We start from the raw sequence: 20138 nt of genomic DNA, 5'->3' as shown, positions 1-20138 counted from the left end.
CGGTAAATTGCACGGCGACACCAGGAAATACTTTTTCACCGAAAGAGTGGTTGATCGCTGGAATAAACTTCCACTTCAGGTGATCGAAGCAAGCAGCGTACCTGATTTTAAGAAGAAATGGGATCGTCACGTGGGATCTCTACACAGAGTTAAATAGGGGAGGGTCATTAGGGTGGGCAGACTGGATGGGCCGCAGCCCTTATCTGATGTCTTTTTCTATGTTTCTAGGGAAGAGGAACCCAATGTACAACTACACGATGGGGGGGATGGTACTGGAGGAAGGCAACCTAGAAAAGGACTTGGGGTTTTGGTGGATAGAACAATGAAGCCGGCGGCACAGTGCGCAGCAGCCTCAAAAAAGGTGAACAGAATGCTGGGCATCATCAAAAAAGGTATCACTACCAGAACCAAGGAAGTTATCCTCCCGCTGTATAGGGCGATGGTGCGACCGCATCTGGAGTACTGCGTTCAGTACTGGTCGCCGTACCTTAAGAAGGATATGGCGATTCTCGAGAGGGTCCAGAGGAGAGCGACAAAAATGATAAAGGGCATGGAAAACCTCTTATATGCTGAAAGGCTGGAGAAGCTGGGGCTCTTTTCCCTGGAAAAGCGGAGACTTAGAGGGGATATGATAGAAACTTATAAGATCATGAAGGGTATAGTGAAGGTAGAGAGGGCCAGATTCTTCAGACTGGCAGGGGCAACAAAAACTAGAGGGCACTCAAAAAAATTGAAGGGAGATAGGTTTAGAACAAATGCTAGGAAGTTCTTCACACAGAGGGTGGTGGACACCTGGAATGTGCTTTCAGAGGAGGTGGTAGAGCAGAGTACGACTTTGGGGTTCAAAAGGGGATTGGACGAATTCCTGAGGGAAAAGGAGATCCAGGGGTACAACTAGAGGGTTACTATACAGTACAAAAGGCTGTAAAGTAATAGAGTAGTAGAGTAATAGATCACTACAGGTCATTGACCTGGGGGGCCGCCGCGGAAGCAGACTGCTGGGCATGATGGACCTATGGTCTGACTTGGCAGAGGCAGTGCTTATGTGCTTATGTACATGAGGTGTACCCATTATGCTACTGGTGGCAGCCGTTTAGGGAGTGACTCGGGTCCAGGCAGGAGCACAAAAAACTCGCTGGTACACCGCTGGGTCATGAGAACTTGAGTAAGCCATTCAGGGAGGGGCTCAGCATGGGGCAGGAGTGCAGAAAGCTTGCTCCTGCCCGGTATACTGCTGGACCTCCAGGGAATCATAAATGTACATGGGGGAGGCGAAAGGGCGGTAAAAAAATATTGTCAGAGTCAGCTGGGACAGGAGACCAGAGGGATCCCTCCTGTCCTGATATACCACTGGACCACCAGGTCATACGGCAGGCTTGGTGGAGGCCTGCAGGACATCAGGAGAGAGGGGGGACAGGATACAAGGCAGGGAGGTGGGACAGGGTGGAGAGCCTTGCAGGGGGCTGGATGCAGATCCTGGCAGGGCACATGAATATAAATTCCCCCGGCTTATATTTGAGTCAACCTTTTTTCCTCCTTTTTTGGGGAAAAGGATACCCTGACTTATATTAGGATCATCTTATATTCGAGTATATATGGTAAGTTAATAGTTGAAAATCTGGATCTTTTTTGAAAAGAGGGAAGATTGACTAAGATATTAAGGAAAAGGAAGAGATGATTTAAGTTTTGTAATAAGAATTTTGCAAGTAGATATTGAAACAAGAATATTGTACAATTTTTAGGCTGAAGAAATATGATCATGCAACACCCTTCTATCGAGTACTGCATTGGCTGCAAATTGAGGCGCGGGTGAAGTTTAAGTTTGGTTGCTTCTGTTTTAAGGCTTTGTTTGGTTTAGAAATATATAATTGAGCTTTTCTCTTGTGTAACCAACAGACATAAGAGAAACTCGCATCTGAATTTTGTTTTTCCGCCTGTTAGAGAATGTAAACTTAAAAACATCATCAAAATCTTTTTTTATATCAAGCAGCATTATGGGGTAAGGATTTAGAACAATTGCTTTTGCTTACTGACACTTATGGGGAATTTAGGAGATATCTAAAAATATATCTGTTTTCAAAGTATTTAGGCAGCTAATTTGTAAAAATTTTATTATGCACTATTTTGATCATTTTAGTGTCTAATTATTGGCTTTTAACTTTTTTAGTTCTGTTCAACTTCTTTTATTGTTTTTTAACTATTGTAAACCGCATAGAACTTTACGGCCTTGCGGTATATAAACTGATTATTATTATTATTGCAAGTTGGATATTTTGGACATATGTGAAGACCCATGAAGCTTAACTGAGGTCTTTTACTCTACTTTTTTTCTTTTTTGCTTCCTTTTTCCTTTGGATTTGCTTATGGTTCTCCTTTTTCCTTTGGATTGACATATGGTTCTCTCATATCAGTGCCTAAATGCATTTTTGGATCATAATTTATGTTGTTGGTAAATATGTTTTCTCTTTTATTAATGTAGTTGAAATCACTCATTATTATTGTGTTACCTAGTTTGTTAGCTTCCCTAATTTCTGATAACATTTCAGCATATGTTTGTTCATCCTGGTCAGGCGGATGGTAGTACATTCCTATCACTATCCGTTTGCCATTTACACATGGAATTTCTACCCATAGGTATATTCTTCCAAAGTAATTATAATCTGCAAAGAATTGTTGGATATGCGGAATATACATTTTTTTTAATAAATATAAACATAACTAAATAAATAAACAGTGTGTTTTGGTTCCTGTAGAATTTTTAGTCCATTTAATTTATGGACTTTCAAACTTTCAGAACATAAAAAAACAAGAGGGCATTCGGAAAAGTTGAAAGGGGACAGATTCAAAACGAATGCTAGGAAGTTCTTCTTTACCCAACGTGTGGTGGACACCTGGAATGTGCTTCCAGAGGACGTTATAGGGCAGCGAACGGTACTGGGGTTTAAGAAAGGATTGGACAATTTCCTGCTGGAAAAGGGGATAGAGGGGTATAGATAAAAGATTACTGCACAGGTCCTGGACCTGATGGGCTGCCGCGTGAGCGGACTGCTGGGCGCGATGGACCTCAGGTCTGACCCAGCGGAGGCATTTCTTATGTTCTTATGGACATATTTCCACCAATCTGATCCACCCTATCCCGCACCCCCACATACAGAGACCCACATATGGGGCCTCATGCCTACTTCCCCCCCCCTTGCCCTTGTCTTGGTCTCTCCCTCTCCCATGTCCTCTCTGAGATCTCCCTAACCACCCTGTGCCACTTCAGAAGCTGAGGAGGTTGCCTTTCCAGCCTTAGAGCCACTGTTTATCATCTCCTATGCTACTGTCATTGGTCCTGCAGGGTTCTGATGCTGCTGTAGAATTGTCTTTCTTGCTGAAATTGGGCCATCTCATTGTTCCTGGTGATGGCTGATGAGATACTGACCCCAGAATTGGTCCCAGCCCTGGCCCCACCTGGCTCTATTTGGCTGGGGATGGCCCTTATCAGTTGCTGCAGTATTGGAGGTGGAAGGTGCAGATTGTGGCCCAGGAGCTTCTGGGCCAGGAAGATAAGCTGCCACTTGTGTTGCTGGGCAGGCTGGCCTCCCTATCTTGATCTGAGAATGTGGTGGTGGGGGGGGGGGGAGAGAATAAGGTGCTGCTGCTTTGACTGGTTGGCCTCCCTCATGACTTGCTGCCTATTCTTCCTCTGCAGGTGCTCCACAGAGCTCCTGCCCATCTTCTCTGTCTGGCTCACTTCCAGTTGCAGGGGGACTCTTCGCACCTGCATCCCCTGCTTTAGGTTGAGCCTGTATCCTGGCAACATGAAGTCCAGTGATTTCCAGTTCTGGCTCTTGAGTTGTCATCATTTGCATGGGGAAAGGGGAGGAGATGTGGTTCTTGGCCATCTCTCTATCCTGCCACAGCTCACCAGCATTCCTGTCCTTGCCCCTCCAAGTACCCTTCCAGTCCTCAGCTGAGAAAGAATGCCAGGGTAGTGCAACCCAAGGATGTCTGCCCCTATAAGCATGCCTACCAGAACCAAATGTGAAGGTGAACTGTGTCCCTCAGATGCCAAGATGCCTGACAGCAACATATCAAAGAGAGGAAAAATAGAAAGAATGTGGTAGGGCTTCTGGGAACTCAGACTTGTGAGATGACGGTGTGCATACTGTTTGGGGAGGGAGGAGATGTTGGCCACTGGCGGGTACAGGGGCACACTAGTTGCCTGGACTCGGGTCAATAAGCTGCCACAGACTCCCACCCCCTGTTGTACCCATCCCATGAACTACTTGCCCTGCTATGCTGCTACCCTAGCACCTCCCCCCCAACTCCCCAGGGACTCTGCCCCTCACACGGGTGCCTTGGGAGTAAGATACCCCTTTTTCCCTGGCTGGGGGAGTGGGTACTGAGGAGGGGACACAAAGCATGGCTTCCATCCCCTAAATGTACCTGACTCTCCCATGCTGCAGCTGAGGTGTCTTAAATGCCAAGCCTATGGATGCTTACCTGGGGGAGGAGGCTGTGAACCATCTGCTTCAATGGGGTGAGATCTAAATGTCTGCCTCTGGAGACCTGTTCCCAGCTTTGTGGTAGGCATCTTTCTTCAGCTGCCTTCATTTACACTTGTAGTTCAGTGTGTCCCATTTGTTATGGTGGACTGCATTCAGGCATTCACAAATGGCACCCCGCTCTTTTCCCTTTGTGTAAGCACAAAGTCTTTGCCCACTGGGAGCAAACAGGTCTGTATGATGAGCCTGTACCTCCTATACTAGCATCTCAATCTCTGGGTCAGATAAGTTACCTTTGGCTGAGAACTTGCACCTACTTTTTTGGGACCATCTCCAATGAAGCCTAACAAGGTTTGAAAATCCCTTATAGGGTGTTTATCTAACCTTTTCTGGATATTTCAGCTGCTGGTATTTGGATTTTTGGAAGATAGACACCTCAGGTTTTGATTATGGCCCAGTCAGTAAAACGTCTAGCAGAGATCCTGCCCCTTAATCACTATTTTAAATTCTTCCACTCAGCTGAATGTCCAAATCCTGGGAGGGACCCTCCATAGTTTTCAATCTGCTATACGTAGAACATGAACTATCTTACTCTCTATTCTGTCTTCACAGGACAGCTACCTGTTGCTGGGGAAGCCTTGAGTCTGCTGGACCTCCCTACTGTTCCTGTCTTCAGACAAGCTACCACCCCTGATCCTGATCTGTCCCTCTGTGCTTTGAAGAGGAACTGGTACTGCTCTGTGCTAACAGTGGACTCCTTGCTGTATTGCAGGACCTGGCCTCTGGATAAGAGACACTACAGCCACAAGGGACAGAAGGGAAACTGTTGACTCCAAGACCTGTGCTTTCTCCCTTGTCTGTCTTGTGCCCCTCCTGTTCAGCAGAGCCAGAGCAAGGGCTCCATCCTCTGATACCAGGACCATCCCCACAGAACTATGGGGGCTTGTGGACTGCTGCACCTCCAGCTGCTGCAGTTTCCTCTTGCAGTTCTTGTTATGGTGGACTGGGTTGAGGTGCTCACAGATGGGCACCCACTCTTTTCCCATGCTGCAGGGGCATCCTGGCTGCTGCTTACTCTATTTCCTTGTTCTCTGGCACCCTAAATACACAGCAAATTCTAGTCTCTCCATGGGCTGAGCAAACTTGCTGGTCCATGCCAGACAGTTGCTATGGTGGGCAACAGATGTATATAGATGTTTCCTGCCCTCCTTGTGTATGTTTCCTCTATCTGTGTCCATCCTCTCCCCTTTCCTGCCCAGGTGTATAATCTTTTAGATCTGTTAGCATAACCTTTTAAAAAAATGTTACATTGTTCTTATCTGTATTTATTTACTGAAAGTGGCATCTGTTAGAATCACCTTTGACATGTGATTTGATGTCAGTTTTATCATCTGTATGTGATCTTTTCACAGCTGTATATTTCACGACACTTACAACCTGATGTCATGAGTATTAAACATTAATTAACATTGCCCTTTTGTCACATGTCCTTCATTGTAACTTGTCGCTGGGAAGCAGCTGTTTGTGCATCTTCTAAAGGCCTCAGCCGTGTAGATTGGGACATAGGATGCATGCTGGACAGAGAGCAAATTCTACTGTATGCACTCTGTTTCCAAATTTGGAGTGTTTGTCCTTCATAGGTTGCTAGTGCGAGTCCAAGATCTTTGCATTGACCATTTCTCCCTCTGTGGTGTGTGTGACCAAAGGGTAGGACTGCTAGGTTTTTTGGGTTCTGGACAAGCCCTTTTGATGCATGCAGCGAGGGTCAGGCAGTGATACTCATCCAGGAAGTGATAAGTGGGCGACAGTCAGGGATGTGGGACCCCATCTGGGCCCAGCAGGCCAACATACTACCTCGCCTATGTGGCCAGCAAGTCCCATGTTTAAACTATGGCTACAGGCCCCAGCATAGAATTGGCCTGGGGGAGCAGCAGACTAGCTATGCAGCACAGCTGCTGTCACATACCATACAGCCCCATCATCCTTGCTTTTCCCTCAGTATCTTCTGCCTGCATGGGCTTTGGCTTCAGGCCTGAGTGTGTCCCCTCCAGGGGTCTGATATCTGCAGAATGCACTGCTCATATAGGTGGGTGTTCTACTTGCTACCCTTGCCCACAATGCTGTGTCAGAGACCTGCTCTGTAGTGTTAGGTCCAGGTCATTGAAGCAACATCAGTGCACATTCTCCCATGCACCCTTCCCCCATTCCTTGGAGGCAGCCTGGGGGAGCACTGAATGGGTTGGTGAAGGGAGCGTAGGCCTTCCAGAGCAGGAGTTAGAGCCCATCAATCAGCCTTGCCTTTCAGTATGTGCAGACATTGATTCACAGAGGAGATGCACACATTGGTAGGCAGAGCACTGACATTTCTATATGTCCCTAGACACCCCTATTGTCAGTAGTATGTCAACATGTAAATGAACTCTGGCATCCATTGCCAGAGCATGTGGTGACAGCACTTAGTACAGCAGACATTAAAAGAAGAATATGAATAATGTCGGTGCATCACGGTTAATAAGAATTTGGGACAAACACCAATCCAGCCTCTGATATTCAACATATATCTGTTGTAACCTTTGCAATCTTGACAGGTATCTGTGAAATGGATTGGCGACTTTTGAGACAGGATACTGGGCTGTATGGATGGTCTGTCTGTCCAGGTATGGCCATTCTTGTGGTCATCTGGCTATGGCCCTCAGTTTGGGTACAGGGTCTTTAGCAGGCCCACCATTTGCACCAAGACATACCATTGTGTCCTGAGGTCCTGCATCAAGTGTGGGCATGATGGACACTTGCTGAAGGATGGGTTCAAAGTGGCTAGGCCCAGCACTAGGGGCTGCCAGAGCAGCTGGTCCTTAAGCCATCGCTGTGATGCTCCTCCATCTCTCTTCGCCCTCTAGGGCAGGTGTGTCGCTCCATAGGGTCCTCATCCTGCTGGATATCTGCCCTTGGAGTGGCACTTTCCAGGCTCTTCACGTTTCAAGTTTATTGTATATTTGATTAATCGCTTACTCAAGTTTCTAAGCGATGAACATATCATTAAAATTATATAAAATTAAGGGGACAACAAAACAGCAAAAACTAAACATACGTAACATGTCAAAGACTAACATTACAAACATGTAAAAATGAGAGGAAAGGATGGGTAGAGAAATACAAATTGCTGATAGAAAAGAAGACAATTATGGTAAAAACAATGCCATCTCTTCTGGGCTTCAGCCCTGTTTGTCCTGAACCTCCTGTGGGGTGGCAGACTGTTCCAGGAGCTGCTGGGGGTAGACTGGCTGCTCCTGGGCTGCCTCCTGCTGCTGTTCAAGTTGGCCTGTGCGTGAAAGGTTCACAATAGGGTCTGAACATCATATATGGGTTGCATAGTTGTACAGATGAGTGGCAGAGGGCAGGGATGGGGACAGGTGTATAGCCTGGTTTGGGGACCAGGGAAACGGGTATACGGGTTGATAACAATGAGATGACATAGCAGGAAATCTTGGAGAGGGATGGGGTATTTCAGGGTCACTGGAAGGGTGAGACTTATGTGGACAGGGCTGTGGGTGTGCATTACCATGTATGTGTCCTCAGGCTGGCTATTAGCCACCAGTGGAGCTTATGGTACTGCAAGACTCTTCTGGCCCATGGTGAGGGGCACCCAGGAGGATGGTGTATTTGGAATTTGAGGGTAAGTCAGCTAGTTATGTTCGGGGTCATGCATTGTGAGGTAAGCATGACTGCTGTTGGGGAGCTGAGTGGTGGTATTGGCTATGCATAGGGTCCTATAGCTATACTTTGGGAGTGCAGGGGAACAGAGGACATATAGACATAGGTTGGGGTTCTCAGGGTAGGAAGGGAGAGAGAGAAGTAGAGTGGATTTGGTGAGGTCCTATGCTGTGGACCGTTCAGGTTTTTATCTGCTATCATTTACTATGTTACTATGTTTATCAGCGAACAGCGATACTGTCTTTAGATGCCGATTTCCCAGATGTTTATCTTGCCAATTTTCTTTTTTTTTTTTTTTTTAATCTTTATTCATTATAAAGCTAACAGTAAGTGCAACATATTATACAGACAATTACACTTTAAACTTCAATCAAATTATATTTCATATCAAATACATCTCTTTCGCCCCTTTTATACACACAAAAATTGCAATAAATTAAAGGTATTTTCCCACCCCCCTTCCACCTACCTGGATGTGTATAACCAAAGAGCAAAATCAATAATCATTCCTTACATAATTTTGTCAATAGTTCCCAAACATCCTTAAATTTCCTATAATGTCCCAGTTGTACGGCAATCATATGTTCCAGTTTAAAAGTGTCAACCTCTGGCACTATTTCAACACTACTTAAATGAAGAGCTGTCTATAACTTGGATTAAAATGTTAGAATTAATCCAACATTTGTATTGCACTTCATACCGATAGTATTTTACAGTCTCGTTTATCCTCAGCCAGGCCACCAAGCACTCAAATATCTTTCATTGTGCTTGGCTTTACGCTTCAAATCGTCATCGGATCCTTGAATTTTAATAATTTATTTATTTTTACTTTGTAAGTCTTTTAAATATTTTTAAATAAATATGCACTAAAAAGTACTTAGCTTATAAAGTGACGCTTCGTATGGGGGTAGATTCACCAACATGTTTCACCCCTGTCATTCTAAGGGTTTTTTCAAGGCTACCACTCCCTACTTCCACCATTCAACCCGACCAGTTTAAAAGTGTGGCATAAAGATTCCCACCAGAAATTAAAATTTAACCAGTCCCAGTTTTCCCAGTTCTGCTAAATAAATTGTATGACAACTCCTGTCATGATAAAGAGAAGTTTGTTGTTATGGGACGTTATTGGGCTTTTAGCCATCAATACCATGCCAAATAGCACTGCATCATATGTCAATTTCAATGGGACATCCAGTATTCTATTAATTTGACCCCAAATGGATCGCCAAAATTTAAGTATCAAGGGACAAAAGAAGACCAGTGTCCCTATGTCTAGATGACAGTGCCAGCATCTATTAGATTTTGAACTATCTAACTTTTGTAATCTAACAGGGTGCAAAAACTTCTGTGCAACAAAAAAAACCCATGTTTGTCTCATAGATGCTGATACTGTACGTCTCATCCTCCAAGTCCAAATTCGTGGCCACTGAGATGCAGAATCTGCTGCTTTATCTCAATGCTCCAAATGTCTCTAAGACTAGTTTTTGGTTTCTTATTCATATAACCAGATATTAATTTATACTACTGGGAGGCCTGATGTCCTAAGAAATCTGTCTAGAAGCATAAGACTGGCAAGCTATACTGAGTTTTTAGAGTTCACCAATCAGGGAACCCATTCTGAATGGCTTGCTTCAACTGCAACCACTTATAATTTTGAGACTTTGAAATACCGAATGATTGCTGCAGTCGTGAAAATCAAGCATTTTCCCATTTGAAAAAACATCATCTAGTGTACGTATATCTGCCTGCATCCAATGCTCACACATTTCTGAGACCTTTAGCAATAAAGATTTTTCATTCACATTCATCGTGTCTTCCAATGTTCCTTGAATCCAAATACCTAAATATTTTATACCTTCTTCTTTCCAAAGAAAAGGGAATGAGTCAAATAATCTTTTTGGACAGTGTACATTTAGCGGAAGAACCTCCAATTTATTTTATACCCAGAAAATTTACCAAATCTATCAATCAATTCCAGTAATTGCGGAATGGTAGATTCAGGATTTCTCAAATGAAGCAAAATATCATCTGCATAAGCAGAGACTTTATATTCCCGACCTGAATAAGGAATACCCTGAATCTCCTTTGCCTATTGAATAGCCAATAGCAAGGGTTCCAGAACAATATCAAACAGTAAAGGAGATAATGGACACCCTTGTCTAACTCCCCTCTCCTGACAGAAGCATTCTGAAAAAGTATTATTAATATATAATCTGGCAGAAGGGGAACTATACAAGGTTTGAATCATTTGTATAAATCCAGAACTAATGCCAAACCAATCTATTGCTTGATACATAAAGGTCCATTCCACACGATCAAAGGCCTTCTCTGCATCCAAGGATACAGAGAAGGCCGGATCTTCCATGGCTTTTGTTAAATTTAACTTATGAAAAGCCAGTCTGGTGTTGTTTGAAGAATATCTTTGTGCAACAAACCCTGTTTGGTGCATACCGATAATATAAGGGAGAGCCTTGGCTAAGCGTAAAGCCAATAACTTAGCCAGTAGTTTTCCATCAACATTAATCAAAGAAATAGGCCTGTAATTTGAAACCAACATGGGATCTTTATTTGGCTTCGGTAAAACAATAGTTAAAGATTCTGCCATAGTAACTGTAATGCAACCTTTAGTCAATTGAGCCTGATATAAATTTCATAGATGAGGTAATAGGGTAATTTGGAATGATTTGTAAAACTCTACAGTGAAACCATCACCACCTGGAGCAGATCCAGCTCTAAGGGAATTCAACTCTGCTTGAAGTTCTTTCAGTGAAATAGGCACCTCAAGATTTCCTTTTATATGCTCAGGAATTTTTGGCCCCTTAATTAACTTCAAGAACTCTAAACCCTCAAGTTCTTTATCTGAATAAAGCTCAGAAGAATACAAAGCTTTATAATATTTCAAAAATTGTTTTAAGATATTTCCAATTTGAGAATGAGTTTCCCCCTTCTCATTTGTGATAGCCACAATTTTTACTTTTCTTTTTTTAGCTTTGAGGTAATTAGCTAATACTCTTCCTACTTTGTTCGAGTTTCCATAATATAGAGCCTGTTGAGAAAACAAATCTTTCCTAGCCAGTTGAGAGAAAATCTCATTGTATTTATATTTAGCTTTTAAGAGGGCCTGTAAAGTAGTTTGTTCCCATTTCAAGGCCAATTGAGACTCCAAATCCTTAATATTTTGTTTCAAATTAGAATATTCCATTTTAAGTTGTTTCCTAACTTACGCTGAATATGAGATTATTTGCCCTCTCATGGTAGCTTTGAAAGCATCCCAAAATGTTTCTAAAGAGATTTCCTCTGAGGCATTACGTTGAAAATATTCATTCATGTTTAATTGAAATTCCTCAAGAAAGCTTGAATCTGCAAGCAATGTATTATTGAATCTTCAGACAGGTCTACTACCCTCTTGTTCAGCAGTTTTAAACTCAATCCAAACCCCACCATGATCTGACAAAATAATTGGATCTATGGTGGCTTTTGTGACCTGCTGTACTAATTTATCTGATACAAAACATAATCTATTCATGAGAATGATTTATGAGCATGGGAGCAGAAAGAAAATTCCCGATCATTAAAATGAAGAGTCAGCCATATATCTTTCAATCCACAAGATTGTACCAAGTTATCTAACCCCAATGACTTTAGTATTTTACTGAGTTTTTTTTGTCCAACAATGGATCCATAACAGCATTAAAGTCCCCTGCCACTACTAAATTAGAAGCAGCCAGTAGTAGAATCAACTGCTGAAGAGTTTTGAAAAATTCAGCTTGATTTGAATTAGATATGTATTAAAGGATGACCTCCTTCTGGACACCCTTAAAACACCTTCAATCAAGAAATGTTCTTGTACAAACCCTCAGAAATGCCACCACGTGTTCAATATCTTTTCATAACACCTGGATTTACACATTGAATCCTCACCGGGTCACTCCTAATATTATTCTTTATGTGTGTTTTTTTATATATAACTTCAACCTTCAGTGTATAAAGTTAATAAAGCATAATTGCTACTGTACTTAACTTTCGGTGGTGGTGGTAAGGGCCAAGTATACCGACATGTTTCACCCTTAGGGGGTTTCCTCAGGGCTACAGTCCCTACAATAAAAGGAAAACCATCTTAGCACTGATACAATGTATTCCCATTATAACCCACAAGGTTTAAAATCTCTAAATACTCAAAAAGTTTCTCATGTTACCTTGGTTTTGTTCACACGCTGCTAGACCACCCGAAATGCTGCTATCAAGATGGTTGCAGTGTTCAACAGTACTCATTAAATACTCCCAAAACCAGCTGCCGGTAACGGGGTGGGAGGAGCTTAGTTCTACTAGCATCCACTGTGAAGAAACCATCGCAAAACCCATACTGGCAAACTAGACGGGAAGGATTCAAAACAAATGTTTAAATATATCAAAATGGTAACTTGCACACCAACTTTAAATAAATGAAAGAGGGGAAACCACCCCCGGGGAGGCATTACAGAAGGGATAGCCATTCTAACTCTAAATTTAATCCATAGGGAACGATGGAATTAAGGCGATAAATCCACCTCTGCTCTAGATCAGTGGTTCCCAACCCTGTCCTGGAGGAACACCAGGCCAATTGGGTTTTCAGGCTAGCCCTAATGAATATGCATGAAGCAAATTTGCATGCCTATCACTTCCATCATATGCAAATCTCTCTCATGCATATTCATTAGGGCTAGCCTGAAAACCCGATTGGCCTGGTGTTCCTCCAGGACAGGGTTGGGAATCACTGCTCTAGATAGTTTAACCTAGCTTCCTGATTTCCTTCCCCTCCCTGAATAGTCAAACTGTCAATAACCCTCCATCTAATCTGGTCCCAAGTATGTTTCTTGGAGATCCAGTGCTGTACTAGAGGGGCAGTTGTGTTTTCAGTGACAATACGGGATTTATGTTCATTCAGCCTTAGCTGGACCGGGCGTTTTGTGCGGCCCACATAGATCAAAAAGCAGGGAAACTTATAATTTAGATTACCCAATCCGTTTTGCAGTTAGTGTGTTTACGGGCCTGGATAGTGCGTCCAGTCTGGGGGTCTTGCCATGATGTCCCTTCTATAGTTTTGTCACACCATTGGCAGTGAGAGCATTTCAAATGGGAACCCTGAGTATGGGCTGGGGCCCCCCCTTTTTTAACATCTGACCTATTGTCCGCCCTTTAGTGTAAGCAAACATCGGGTACTCCTCCAGTCCTTTTAGGGTCCTCAAAATTGACCAATGTTGTCTGATGTATGATACTATAGCTTTCGCTGTGTCAGAATATGGTAAGACACAGACTAGTCTGGCTTCTTCCCCCCCGAACGATTTTGTCTACTATTATCTTGCAATAATAGTACCCTGACATAGGCTTGGCGGATAGACTTCTCTGGGTAACCCCTCAAACGAAACCTTTGTCCGATGTCATCTGCTGCCCGCTTGAATTCTGTAAGGTTGGAGCATATCCTTCTAGCTCTTAAAAATTGGCTTATGGGAAGACTGTACTTCAATTTATATGGATGGAAGCTGGAGAAGTGAAGCAGGGTGTTTCTCGCTACATTTTTTCTATATAGAGTGGTTTCCAATTTATCTGCCACCCTATAGACTAGAATGTCCAAAAATTCTATCTTTATCCTGTTGAATGTAGCCGTGAATTGTAAATTCCCATCAATAGTATTGATCTAGTCAGTAAACAGCTTAAGCTCAATTTCTGTACCGTTCCAAAGGAAGAATATGTCGTCCAGAAATCGTTTCCACAATGGAATCTTAGTTAGATATTGGGTGGAAGGGTATATGATTTCTTCTTCGAATTTGCCAACATACAGGGTGGCCAACGAGGGGGCTAAAGTCGCCCCCATTGCTATTCCCTGGACTTGTTTATAATATTTACCTTCATGTATGAAATAGCTCTCTTCAATGACCCATTTTGCTAAAGTCATTAAAAACTCCGTGGTTATCCTCAGAGGACCCTGTCTAGCCTCCAAAGTTTCTCGAATTATGTCTAAAGCTCCTTTTTGTGGAATTTTCGTATACAAGGAAACAATATCTAAGGTCACCATCCAGCACTGTGTTGGTAAATGGGGAATTGTTTCCAAGTCTCTCAAAAAATGGGAGGAATCCTTCAGGTATGAGCGTACCTGAAGGGCTGCTTTCTTCAAAAAATATCGAGAAATTTCGATAAGGACTCCAGCAGACTTTCTTTGGTGTTCACTACAGGCCTGCCGGGAGGGGTCTGAAGGTTCTTATGGATCTTCGGAACGAACTGAATTTTTTGAGTTTTTGGAAACTTCTCCAACAGAAATCTATACTCATTTTTAGTAAGTTGACCACCTTCATAAACAGATGTTATGTAATTAAAGATATCCATGCTTAATCTTTCTCCTGGATTGAGGGAAATCTGGACATACGATGTTCTGTCCCTTAGTTGTCTATTGGCTTCTTCCATATACTGAGAATGCTTTTGGACATTTATCGCTCCCCCCTTATCTGCTTTCTTTATGATGATATCATCGTTAGCAGATAACTCCTTTATCGCCTTATATTGTGCATATGACAGATTATATTTCTGATTCTTGGGATTGTATTTTTTCTCATATTTAGAAATGTCTGTTATGACCAGATCTTTAAAGGTGGCGATAGTGGGATCCATGGGGGTGGGGAGAGGGGGGAGGAGTCCATGTGGACTTGACCCTACAGATAGATGTGTCCGGCTCAGTCTAGGAATGAACTTCCTCCTGTTCTGTCTGGAAAAACACTCTAATCTGAATTTTACGTATAAACTTATAAAAGGCTATTTTTAACCGAAAAAAAATCAGACTTCTCTTGCACCACAAACCCTAGTCCCAACTGTAAAACTTGTTCTTGTATGGTGGTGAGTTGAAAGGGAGAAAAATATTAATCACTAAAGACGTCATTTGGGTTTGGATATTGTTCCTGTTCTGGAGGTGCCCCGGCCCCTGGCTCTGGGTCTTAAGATTTTTGGATTTGAATCTCCCACTATCTTCGTACGGGAACTATCTGTAGATTCCCCACTTGTGATATCGGATTCATCAGATGTTGCCTCAAAAGCTACTCGGCGCTTAATGGTGGATGTTATTTTTTTTTTAATTCCAAGTATACATTCTTCCCATCTGATAATCACGTTCATCTCTTTTTAACTTTTTTATTTTGGTCTGTTTGATGGAATACTTCTTCCATTTCTTTCATCTTCTTTTCATATTCTTCCGTAGGATATTTAGTTTGTATTTCAACTATTTTCACTTTAAGGTCTTGTTCTATTTCGGTGGTATTTTCAACTAACAGAATCATTAGGTCTCGGGAGCAACGATTCAAAATAGCATTCCATTTATCCATAAAGGATTTGTTAGATGACATCACCTTAGGTTCTTTCACTATTCTTAAGCCCCGGGGTATCATAGCCTTCTTCAAATATTGTACCAGGGTGCTGTTATGCAATTCAGCTCTGATCAGCCGTTTATATGTTGATTCCCATTCAACCCATGATGTCTCACCGGGAGGGTCTCCCCCATCATCATCTAGGAGTACTGGTCTAGACAGGATGGAATTGAAAATGTTCATCCGAATAGCCCATAAACTCTGTATCTTCTTCTAAAGCCATATCAGAATAATAAATTGATGACTTGGTTTAAAGATCGATGTTGATATAGAAGGTTTGATATTAAAGGATGACCTCCTTCTGGACACCCTTAAAACACTTGGTGGCATTTCTGAGGGTCTGTACAAGAACATTTCTTGATTGAAGGTGTTTTAAGGGTGTCCAGAAGGAGGTCATCCTTTAATACATGTTTAGACTTATACCTTCTATATCAACATCGATCTTTAAACCAAGTCATCAATTGATTTGAATTAGAGGCATAGATGTTTAAAAGCGCCAGGATATCTTTCTCCAAGCTCATATCCACATGGATCCATCTGCCTGAGGGATTGTTAGAAATCAAATTAAATGCAGCTGAGCATTTCCTATGTGCTAAGATAGCCACCCTAGCCTTCTTTCTCGCAGCAGGAGCAAAAAAACAATGCTTAACCTACCCCCCTTCCAACTTCATCGATTCTATAGTGGATAAGTGTGTTTCCTGGATATAATATATATCCGTATCCTGTTGTTTTAGAAAGTTAAGGGGTCCTTTTATCAAGCCACGTTAGTGGGATTAGCGCGTCGGACATTTCATCATGCGCTAACCCCCGCGGCCGGCTAAAAAGCTAACACCTGTTCAATGCAGGTGTTATAGGCTAGAGTGGCAGGCGGTTTAATGTGCAGTATTACGCATGTTAAACCCCTACCGCGGCTTGATAAAAGGACCCCTAAATGGTTTTTTCCCTCTTAATAGGATGACTGAGCCCATTGACATTTAAGGGAAACAGTTTCAAATTCATTGTACCACTTAAAAAAAATGAAACCATAAGGAATAAACCAAAAATCCATTTATCCCTAATAACACCCTTTGATCAATACATGTCCAAAACCCATTATTAAAGCTCCCCTGTTCACCCCCCTCCTCCCAATCCACAAGATAACACAAATGCTTGAAAGCGCTCATATAGACTAGTAGTCAGAGTCTCTCTCCAGGCAGCATAAATATTTCCCCATAAAAACCAAGTACTGTACTACCCCATCATGAATCAATAATAAATAAATAATGTACTAATTAAATACCTTAATAATGAAATAGATTCATTTATAATTAATAAATAATAATAGACAATTGCTGCATTATAATAAAGATATATAGATAATATTTATGAAATTGCATGAATGTGAAATAATATATATACTTTAATTAATTAAAAAAATGAAATCGATCAACCCAATGCATTACTAGTAAATAACCACAATGAACTAATATTTAAGTTTATCTCCCAGTGTCTCAAGATAAGACAAAGTAATTTCTCATTATATAACTCCTTTTTAAAAAAAAATATGTAAATCAATTAATTTAAAACAATGACCCCCTAGGTCATAACCTTTAGAACAAAAACAACAAAGAATTATACAATATTAAGTACTGCTAAATATCTGGCCCTCAAAGATAAATAGAAGGATATATAATATATTTCAATAAAATATTTACACCCATAAATATTTAAATAGGCGTACTTACTGCGCTCCCAAGCTTTCAAGAATTACCTGATGTCCATAAGCCCCACAAACTCCAAAAAATGTTCCCATAAGCAAACCCAAACAAAACACACAAGATTAAAAAAAATTACTATTCAAAAGAGTAATAAAATGTGTGCTCAGGTTCCTCAGTTCATTGGTGCCGTTTGTTGAAACAGGAATTCTTTTAGTTTAGCAGGGTCATCAAACTGAACAGATTTCTTATTATGAGTCACCCGCATTATCACCGAGTTTTGTTCTCTTAAAAATGTTCAACACAGTTCTTGTGCTTGATGGGACATTGTTGTTTGGTTGTTACTTTTTCAGGAGATTGGGATCCTTGTGGTTTTCTTGTTTCCTATCTGTGTTTAAATAAAGAATGATTTAAAAAAACAAAAAACATCAACGGGCTGAGGAACTGGGAGTTAGACACCAGCAGCAGTAGCCCTTCAGGAGAAGGCAGAGAGGGCTGGGGGCAGTAGTGAAGGAGACAGAATGAAAGGAAAGATAGAGGGGAGCATGAGCAATAAGATGGAAGAATGGAGGGAGTGAAGGAAAGAGATGCAGAGGTGAGGGAGATAATAGAAAGGGAAAATTGGGTGTCTGAGAGAGGGAAAGAGATGGTGCAATTGGGGAGAGAAAAGGGGAAAAACATACTGGGCCGAGGAAGCCTCCTGGACTTTTTTTTTAAGTACAGAGGAGGAGGGTATTAAAAGAAGTGCTAGATTGGGTGTGGGGAGAGAGCTTATAGGGCCAGAAACAGATGACAGAGAGATGATTGCCAGAAATGGGTGGGCCATAGTCTGAAGGGAGAAAAGTTGGACCTGGGGTGGTGTGGAGGAAGAGGGAAAGAGATACTTGCAGAGAGAACTGTTGGGAAGAGAAAGGGAGAAATGGTGGACCGGGGAAGGCAGGCAGGGGGAGAGATGGGATGGGGGCAGTTGGAAAGAGAAAGGGAGAGAAGTTGGATTTGGGGATGAAAGGGAGGGAGGGAGAAATATTAGGCCTGTGGATGGAAGGCAGAGAGATGCAGCATCTCTCTTTTTTTCCCCTCCATTTCATTGTTCAGCATCAAGGAGGGGGAGGAAAGAAGAAAAACTAAACAGAGGGAGCAAAATGTTGGATCATGGGGATAAAGGAGCAGAGATGGACCCATAGGATGGCAGGAGGGAAGAGAGCTGGGATAAGAAGATGCTAGGAGATGGAAAGAAAAGGACAGGGAATTATAGCCTGACCAGAGGTGAGATGGAGGGGGATTCTTAAAGTGGATGAAGTCAAATGGGAGATGACAAGATGAGTGAGAGAGCAGTGAGTACAGTGGTAGAAATGTGGTAATGGAGAGTAGAAAGCAGAAAATAGGAGGCTGGGAAAGGAGTGAGATGGGAAATGGGAGAGTTAGGAACTGAGAGAAGATGGAGAATTAAGAGGAAGCTGAGCATTTAAAAAGAAGAAGGGTGAGAAAGAAGGCAAGATTTGTGTATATAGAGGCAAAAAAGAAAAGAAAAAGTTAAGAAAGCTGAAAAGGAAATATCAATACATTGGAGACAGGCATAAGAAGGAAATGGAACGAGAGAAGAGGAGAAAAAAATGGACAGCAGACACTGGAAAGAGAATTAGTTGAAGAAAGAGAAACTGGGACCAAGATGATGGAATAACAAAACATCCAGTCAACAAGGTAGAAAAAATGGTTTTATTTTGAATTTATTAACTGGAATATGTTAGCTTTGGGATATGTGCATCACAATTATTTTTGTATTCAGTGGCTTAGTCATATACAGCTGATTTGGGGGAGGGACGAGCCCAAAATTAGTGGATGGGCACCAAAGTTTCTCCCTGCCTGAGTGCAATTTATAAATACTTGAGCTAGTGGGGATTCCCAAGCCCTGCCAAATGAAGAGATCTTCCTCCAGTCTGGCAACTCAAAATCTCCAAGCTTTGCAGCCAATAGCAATATCCTCAAGCTGCCCCTGCTTTCATGCATGCATGAAAGCCAAAGGGGAGGGGGCAGGGAGGAGGGAAGGCAGCAGCTCTGCAATATTGCTGCCAGCTGCAGAACTTGGGAAGTTGGCGGGGGAGGAGGTGGCTGTCAGTTGGTGAGGTTTGGGGATCCCTACTAGCTACAGCAGGGGAGATGTTCATTTTGAGGGAGCCTAAGCTCAAAGTGGGAGGCCCAAAAAAGCAGTAATATTTACCATGATTAAACGATCCTCCATGTGCGCTCCTGACAGCTGATTCAGCATCCCCACTCTTATGAGGCTCACCTCTGAAGAGGCTCACTATAATAGAAGTATACTATAATAGAGTAACTATAATAGAAGTGAATGGGAGAACCAGGAGCGTGCATCCCTGCTCATCAGAGTGGGGATGCGGAAGCCTGTGGCTGCTCCCACTGTCAGCGGTGCACATGGAGGGATCACTCAGTCAGGGTTCGTATTACTGCTTTTTTGGGTCCCTTTCCACAGTGTCCCTTTAATGAAGGTTTATTATTAGATATATACATCTTCTATATTAGTGATTGCAGATTTGGGACCTGCTCAACCTTTTTTTTTTTTTTTTTGCTCATCGGCTAGTGTTAGTGTTTGTGTGGCCCCAGAAAAAAATTTTTCGGCCAATGCGGCCCAGGGAAGCCAAAAGATTGGACACCCCTGCCTTAGATGGAGAATAATTGACACAGTACAAGTAGGGTGGCAGGGTGGTAATGTAGAGCGCATCTTAAATCTTAAAGAACTATGCTGGATGTTTGAATTAAACACAATGTTTCCTCAGGGCTTGAATGAAACTAGCAATTGGATGACGTTAGCTGCTTAATCCTTTTTGTGGGCAGAGAGA

The 20138-nt window shown here is 42.3% G+C and overlaps 1 long non-coding RNA gene across 1 annotated transcript in view; it reads left to right on the top strand.

The window, feature by feature from the left end:
• Window positions 1-5961, top strand: part of LOC117364186 — a 104840-nt gene extending 98879 nt beyond the window's left edge. The window contains exon 5 of the long non-coding RNA XR_004540193.1: window positions 5103-5961. This is a non-coding gene — a long non-coding RNA (uncharacterized LOC117364186). The remainder of the gene's footprint in view (window positions 1-5102) is intronic.
• The last annotated feature ends 14177 nt before the right edge of the window (window positions 5962-20138 follow it).

The sequence above is a fragment of the Geotrypetes seraphini genome, chromosome 1 (genome assembly GCF_902459505.1).
Source record: "Geotrypetes seraphini chromosome 1, aGeoSer1.1, whole genome shotgun sequence".
Taxonomy (NCBI): Eukaryota; Metazoa; Chordata; class Amphibia; order Gymnophiona; family Dermophiidae; genus Geotrypetes; species Geotrypetes seraphini.
This window is presented reverse-complemented; position numbering and strand designations above follow the sequence as displayed.